Genomic DNA, 8,534 nt, shown 5'->3' on the forward strand with positions numbered 1-8,534 from the left:
TTGATGCGCTAAACTTGAACTCGCACAACTTTACCGGCAAGTGCACCATGTCATCCAAGTAATACCTCATGTGAGTGAGGATCAATCTCATAAGAATTGTTGGATTGAGCAAGCAATAGTTATCTTGCTGGGCTTAGTCAGGTAAACAGTGAAAGATGGTTGTTGGTGTAAAATGCAGAAGTAGTAAAAAGAAAATAAATAAAGCAATTAAACAGAATTGGAGTAAAACAATAATGAGAAAACAGTTAAGGTCTCGGAGATGTTTACTTTTTTGGATTAAAACGTCTCACCAACTATTTTAACAATGGGTGATTCATTTTATGGCAAACCATAAGTGACTAAAACCTAATCTCTTTGCGATTTAATGTCCTCTAATCCTACTAAAACGCCACATATAAGGTTAGTTAATTCAGATCAGAGGGTGAAGTTCAGAAAACTAGTTTGGTGCCACAAAAACCTCAATTACCCAAAGCTAACAAGATTGTATGTTGCATATCCGGTTAGTTCACATAATTAGCAGTTTAGGAGGAGTGCTTTCAAGCTGTAGCTCAATTGAGATATCTCTCTTGAGAATCACAAGAGCTCATGTAGAGTAAAGGTCATACTCTCGTTCCACCCAGATTCATAAGATTAAGAACAAAAATAACACCTTAGAATTGAATCAAACATTAATTAAAATAGAAGAATAATAGTTCTAATCCATAGAAATAAATAGAGCTCCTAACCTTAACCAGGAGGTTTAGTTGCTCATAACTTTACAAAGAAAAATAGGTTTCTAAAAAAGATGTGGAAATAGAAGAATTCCAAAACCTAGGTGGTCTCCTCCTTAAATACCAACTTAATAATAAATGCTAAACTTAAAAGATATTATTTTAAAAAATTACAAAGATAAAATAAAATAAGCTAAGAAGTGCTAAATCCACTTTAGAGGCCCAATAGATGTGAAACGGACAGCAAGCTGGCGTTCAACGCCAGGATATGACGTTGAATGTCCAAAGAGGAGTGTGCGCTTCTAACTCTAGCCCCTTGCTGGCGTTGAAAGTATCTCATAAACTAGTAACAAATCAATAAGTATCTCATAAATATTTTAGTCGCAATGGAGTCTTTAATTTGTCACCATCATCAATAACGAGTATGTTTCTAATGTTTTCCAGAATATTAGTTAGAATACCAATTTTGTCGCTATACTAAAATATATCTCATATTATTTTTTATTTTAGTTATTGAACTAAAATTATAACACTTACAAATAAAATTAGTTCATCAAAATTATACATATTTAAAAAATTTCAAACCATGTTTAAAGAAATTAGGTATTAAAACTTAACCTAATAATAACCAAGCCTTTGGGTTTGATCAAATGGTATTCTATCTATTTAATAACTCTAAAAAACATGACTTAATTAGTAAACTAACAAAGAAAAAAGCTTAATCACAATATCATATAATAGTAAGTATTCACTCACTTCTGTAGAGATGTATCAATTTGGTTGCCTAAATGTGATCCTGCTTCTATAAAATTCATTATACATTGCACATCTCAGTTCCTCGTTGCACATTAAAAATTTTTAAAAAATGAAAAATACAAACAACACCTAAGACTTGCCATATCAATTGCACAAAGAATATGTCTACCAGTTCTACCTTTAGTTTCACCAATGTTGTCACTTATATTGTGATCAAACTAAAAAAATATAAAAAAAGTAATATCAGTAAATAACATCTTAGAAAAAGGCTAATTAAAGAAAATCTTCAAATGCATCTTAGAGTAATTACCTAACACCAACAATGTCACGAAATTCATAATCCATGCTTCGAAGCATATCGTTGTGGAAATCATATGTTAGGGGAAGCCTAAGAATATCACAATACTGTTCCCACTCTTTTGTCTTTTTAATCAGACTTTGGATATACTTTGGCTGTATCACTGATGAGCTGATATTTTATACGCTTTTTGGCATTATTTTTGCATAGTTTTTAGTATGATTTAGTTAGTTTTTAGTATATTTTTATTAGTTTTTAAGCAAAATTCACATTTCTGGACTTTACTATGAGTTTGTGTGTTTTTCTATGATTTCAGGTATTTTCTGGCTGAAATTGAGGGACTTGAGCAAAAATCTGATTCAAAGGCTGAAAAAGGACTACAAATGCTGTTGGATTCCTACCTCCCTGCACTCGAAATGGAATTTTTGGAGCTACAGAAGTTCAAATGGCGCGCTCTTAATTCCGTTGAAAATTAGACTTCTAGGGCTTTCCAGCAATATATAATAGTCCATACTTTGCCCGAGTTTAGACAATGCAAACCGGCGTTTAACGCCAGCTTTTTGTCCTATTCTGGCGTTAAACGCCAGAAATAAGTTACAAACTGGCGTTCAACTCCAAGGAAGACCTCTACACGTGAAAGCTTCAATGCTCAGCCTAAGCACACACCAAGTGGACCTGGAAGTAGATTTCTGCATCATTTACTGATTTCTGTATACCTAGTATCTAGTCTAGCATAAATAGGACTTTTTACTATTGTATTTTCATCTTGGTATCTATCTTTGATCAGTTTATGCAATCTTAGACATTTGGGGGCTGGCCTCATGGCCATGCCTGGACCTTCATCACTTATGTATTTTCAACGGTGGATTTTCTACACACCATAGATTAAGGGTGTGGAGCTCTGCTGTTCATCGAGTATTAATACAATTACTACTATTTTCTATTCAATTCATGCTTATTCTTATTCTAAGATATTCATTCGCACTTCAACCTGATGAATGTGATGATCCGTGACACTCATCACCATTCTCACTTATGAACACGTGCCTGACAAACACTTCTGTTCTACCTGCGAAAGCTAGAGTGTGTTTCTCTTGGATTCCTGGTCCACGATGCATGGTTGCCTTTCCTGACAACAGAGCCTTCCATTCCTTGAGATTAGAGATTTCGTGGTATAAGCTAGAATCCATTGGCAGCATTCTTGAGATCCGAAAAGTCTAAACCTTGTCTGTGGTATTCTGAGTAGGATCTGGGATGGGATGACTATGACGAGCTTCAAACTCGTGACTGTAGGGTATGGTGATAGACGTAAAAGGATAGTAAATCCTATTCCTACACAATCGAGAACCAACATCTGATTAGCCATGCGGGAAACTGTAGAGGACATTTTTCACTGAGAGGATGGGAAGAAGCCATTGACAACGGTGACGCCCTACATACAACTTGCCATGGAAAGGAGTATGAAGGATTGGATGAAGGTAGTAGGAAAGCAGAGATTCGAGAGGGATAAAGCATCTCCATACACTTATCTGAAATTCTCACCAATGTTTTACATAAGTATCTCTATCTTTATTTTACATTTTATTTATATTTTAATTATCAAAACTCCATAACCATTTGAATCCGCCTGACTGAGATTTACAAGATGACCATAGCTTGCTTCAAGCCGTCAATCTCCGTGGGATCGACCCTTACTCACGTAAGGTTTATTACTTGGACGACCCAATGCACTTGCTGGTTAGCTGTGCAAAGTTGTGAAAAAGAGTGATATTACAATTGTGCGTACCAAGTTGTTGGCGCCATTGAGATCACAATTTCATGCACCAAGTTTTTGGCGCCATTGCCGGGGATTGTTCGAGTTTGGACAACTGACGGTTCATCTTATTGCTCAGATTAGGTAATTTTCTTCTTATTTTATTTTCAAAAAGTTTTCAAAAAATTTTTTCTTCTTTTTCGTTTTTCTAAAATAATTTTCAAAAAAAAATCCAAAAAATTTTCATAAAAATAAAAAATATTTTGTGTTTCTTGTTTGAGTCTTGAGTCAAATTTTAAGTTTGGGGTCAATTGCATATTTTTAATTTTCTAAAAATTTTCGAACAAAAAAATTCATGCATTGCATTCTTCATGATCTTCAAGTTGTTCTTGACAAGTCTTATTGTTTGATCTTCATATTTTCTTGTTTTGTGTCTTTTGTTGTTTTTCATATGCATTTTTGAATTATTAGTGTCTAAACATGAAAATTTTCTAAGTTTGGTGTCTTGCATGTTTTTGTTTTCTTAAAAATTTTTCAAAAATAAGTTCTTGATGTTCATCATGATCTTCAAAGTGTTCTTGGTGTTCATCTTGACATTCAAAGTGTTCTTGCTGCATCATTTATTTTAATCCAAAATTTTTATGTGTTGAGTCATTTTGTGATTTTTCTCTCTCATCATTAAAAATTCAAAAAATAAAAAAATATCTTCTCCTTATTTTTCTCATAAATTTCGAAATTTTGGGTTGACTTAGTCAAAAAAATTTTCAAAATAAGTTGTTTCTTGTTAGTCAAGTCAAGATTTCAATTTTAAAAATCCTATCTTTTCAAAATCTTTTTCAAAAATCAAATATTTTTCATTTTATTATTTTCAAAAATTCTTAAAAATTGATTTTCAAAATCTTTTTCTTAATTTTATTTCATAATTTTCGAAATCTTTACTAACAATTAATGTGATTGATTCAAAAATTTGAAGTTTGTTACTTTCTTGTTAAGAAAGGTTCAATCTTTAAATTCTAGAATAACATCTTTTAGTTTCTTGTTAGTCAAGTAATCAATTTTAATTTTAAAAATCAATTTTACTTACTATTGTATTAGACATCTTTAGACTGAGTTTTTGACCATTCGGTCTCTTGATCATATTTTGGGGACTGGCCATTCAGCCATGCCTAGACCATCACTTATGTATTTTCAACGGTGGAGTTTCTACACACCATAGATTAAGGGTGTGGAGCTCTGTTGTACCTCGAGAATTAATGCAATTACTACTATTTTCTATTCAATTCCGCTTGTTCTTGTTCTAAGATATTCGTTACACTTCAACATGATGAATGTGATGATCCATGACACTCATCATCATTCTCACCTATGAACGCGTGACTGACAACCACTTCCATTCTACCTTAGATCGAGCGTGTATCTCTTGGATTCCTTAATCAGAATCTTCGTGGTATAAGCTAGAATTATTGGCGGCCATTCTTGAGAATCTGGAAAGTCTAAACCTTGTCTGTGGTATTCCGAGTAGGATTCATGGATTGAATGACTGTGACGAGCTTCAAACTCGCGATTGTTGGGCGTAGTGACAGATGCAAAAGAATCAATGGATTCTATTCCGACATGATCGAGAACCGACAGATGATTAGCTGTGCTGTGACAAAGCATTTGGACTATTTTCACTGAGAGGATGGGAAGTAGCCATTGACAATGGTAACGCCCTACGTACAGCTTGCCATGGAAAGGAGTAAGAATGATTGGATGAAGGCAATAGGAAAGCAGAGGTTCAAGAGGGATAAAGCATCTCCATTCACTTATCTGAAATTCCCATCAATGATTTACATAAGTATCTCTATCTTTATTTTATATGTTATTTATCTTTATATTCGAAAACCATTATAACTAATTGAATCTGCCTAATTGAGATTTACAAGATGACCATATCTTGCTTCATACCAACAATCTCCGTGGGATCGACCCTTACTCACGTAAGGTATTACTTGGACGACCCAGTGCACTTGCTGGTTAGTTGTGCGAAGTTTTGACAAAGTGTGATTCATGTTTGAGAGCTCCAAGTCTATTGGCACCATTGTTGATGATCACAATTTACGCGCACCAAGTTTTTGGTGCCGTTGCTGGGGATTGTTTAAGTTTGGACAACTGACAGTTCATCTTGTTGCTCAGATTAGGTAATTTTCTTCTTATTTTCTTTTCAAAAAGTTTTCAAAAATCTTTCAAAATTTTTTTATTTATTTTTGTTTTTCCAAAAAGAAATTTTCGAAGAACCCCAAAAAAATTAATAAAATCATAAAAAACCAAAAATATTTTGTGTTTCTTGTTTGAGTCTAGTGTCAATTTTTATGTTTGGTGTCAATTGCATGTTTTTAAATTTATGCATTTTTCGAAAACTCATGCATGGTGTTCTTCATGATCTTCAAGTTGTTCTGGATAAGTCTTCTTGTTTGATCTTCATATTTTCTTGTTTTTTGTTTTTTGTTATTTTTCATATGCATTTTTGCATTCATAGTGTCTAAGCATTAAAAATTTCTAAGTTTGGTGTCTTGCATGTTTTTCTTTTCTTGAAAATTTTTCAAAAATAAGTCTTGATGTTCATCTTGATCTTCAAAGTGTTCTTGGTGTTCATCTTGACATTCATAGTGTTCTTGCATGCATCATTGGTTTTGATCCAAAATTTTCATGTTTTGGATCATATTTGTGTTTTTCTCTCTCATCATTAAAATTTCAAAAATAAAAAATATCTTTTCCTTATTTTACTCAAAAATTCGAAATCTTTAGGTTGACTTAGTCAAAAAAATTTTAAAATAAGTTTTTTCTTGTTAGTCAAGTCAAGATTTCAATTTTAAAAATCTTATCTTTTCAAAATCTTTTTTCAAAAATCAAATCTTTTTCATTTTTCTTATTATTTTCGAAATTTTTCTTATTTGATTTTCAAAATCTTTTTTCTTTTCTTTATTTCAAAATTTCGAAAACTTTACTAACAATTAATGTGATTGATTCAAAAATTTGAAGTTTGTTACTTTCTTGTTAAGAAAGGTTCAATCTTTGAATTCTAGAATCATATCTTTTAGTTTCTTGTTAGTCAAGTAATCAATTTTAATTCTAAAAATCAAATCCTTTCCAAAATATCTTTTTCAATCATATGTTTTCAAAATATCTTTTTCAAATTATGTCTTTTTCAAAATCTTTTCCAAATTTTTATCTTTTCAAAATTGATTTTCAAACCTTTTTCAACTAACTAATTGACTTTTTGTTTGTTTCTTATCTTTTTCAAAACTACCTAACTACTTTTCTCTCTCTAATTTTCGAAAATTCCTCACTCTTTTTCAAAATTCTTTTTAATTAACTAATTGTTTCAAATTTTAATTTTAATTTTATTTCTTCTCTTAATTTTTGAAAATCACTAACCCTTTTTCAAAAATAATTTTCAAAATTCCCTCACTCTCATCTTCTTCTATTTATTTATTCATTTACTAACACTTCTCTTCATCTCAAAAATTCGAACCCTCTCTTCTTCTCTGTGTTTGAATTTTTCTCTTCTCCTTCTTCTATTCTTTTCTTCTTCTACTCACATAAAGGAATCTCTATACTGTGACATAAAGAATTCCTCTTCTCTCTTTGTTTTCTTCTCTTTTATATGAGCAGGAACAAGAAAAAAGGCATTCTTGTTGAAGCTGATCCTGAACCTGAAAGGATTTTAAAGAGAAAGCTAAGAGCAGCTAAAGCATAGTACTCTGAAGAGGACCTAACTAAAATTTTCGAATAGGAAAAGGATATGGTAGCCGAACCCAACAACAACAATGCAAGGAAAATGCTTGGTGACTTTACTACACCAAATTCCAACTTACATGGAAGAAGAATCTCAATCCCTGCCATTGGAGCAAACAACTTTGAGCTAAAGCCTCAACTAGTTGCTCTAACGCAACAGAATTGCAAGTTTCATGGACTTCCATCAGAAGATTCCTATTAGTTTTTAACTGAATTCTTGTAGATCTATGATACTGTTAAAACTAATGGAGTAGATCCTGAAGTCTACAGGCTCATGCTTTTCCCTTTTGCTGTAAGAGACAGAGCTAGAACATGGTTGGACTCACAACCTAAAGATAGCCTAGACTCTTGGGATAAGCTGGTCACGACCTTCTTGGTCAAGTTCTTTCCTCCTCAAAAGCTGAGCAAGCTTAGAGTGGATGTTCAGACCTTCAAGCAAAAAGATGGTGAATCCCTCTATGAAGCTTGGGAAAGATACAAGCAGTTGACCAAAAAGTGTCCTTCTGGCATGCTTTCAGAGTGGACCATTTTAGATATATTCTATGATGGTCTATCTGAGCTTTCTAAGATGTCACTGGACCATTCTGTAGGTGGATCCATTCACCTAAAGAAAATGCCTGCAGAAGCTCAGAAACTCGTTGACATGGTTGCAAATAACCAATTCATGTACACATCTGAGAGAAATCCTGTGAGTAATGGGACGCCTCAAAAGAGGGGAGTTCTTGAAATTGATGCTCTGAATGCCATATTGGCTCAGAACAAAATGTTGACTCAGCAAGTCAACATAATTTCTCAGAGTCTGAATGGATGGCAAAATGCATCCAACAGTACTAAAGAGGCATCTTCTGAAGAAGAAGCTTATGATCCTGAGAACCCTGCAATGGCAGAGGTGAATTACATGGGTGAACCCTATGGGAACACCTATAATTCCTCATGGAGAAATCATCCAAATTTCTCATGGAAGGATCAACAAAAGCCTCAACAAGGCTTTAATAATGGTGGAAGAAACAGGTTTAGCAATAGCAAGCCTTTTCCATTATCTTCTCAGCAACAGACAGAGAATACTGAGCAGAGCCCCTGTAGCTTAGCAAATATAGCCTCTGATCTATCTAAGGCCACTTTAAGTTTCATGAGTGAAACAAGGTCCTCCATTAAAAATTTGGAGGCACAAGTGGGTCAGCTGAGTAAGAAAATCACTGAAACTCCTCCTAATACTCTCCCAAGCAATATAGAAGAGAAT

The 8,534-nt window shown here is 33.3% G+C and overlaps 1 non-coding gene across 1 annotated transcript; it reads right to left on the reverse strand.

Moving 5' to 3' along the window:
- Positions 1–7,700: 7,700 nt before the first annotated feature.
- Positions 7,701–7,804, reverse strand: LOC112793612 (small nucleolar RNA R71). Its single transcript, XR_003198309.1, has one exon. It is a non-coding gene; the product is annotated as a small nucleolar RNA R71 (small nucleolar RNA).
- Between the last annotated feature and the right edge of the window lie 730 nt (positions 7,805–8,534).

The sequence above is a fragment of the Arachis hypogaea genome, chromosome 3 (genome assembly GCF_003086295.3).
Source record: "Arachis hypogaea cultivar Tifrunner chromosome 3, arahy.Tifrunner.gnm2.J5K5, whole genome shotgun sequence".
NCBI lineage: Eukaryota > Viridiplantae > Streptophyta > Magnoliopsida > Fabales > Fabaceae > Arachis > Arachis hypogaea.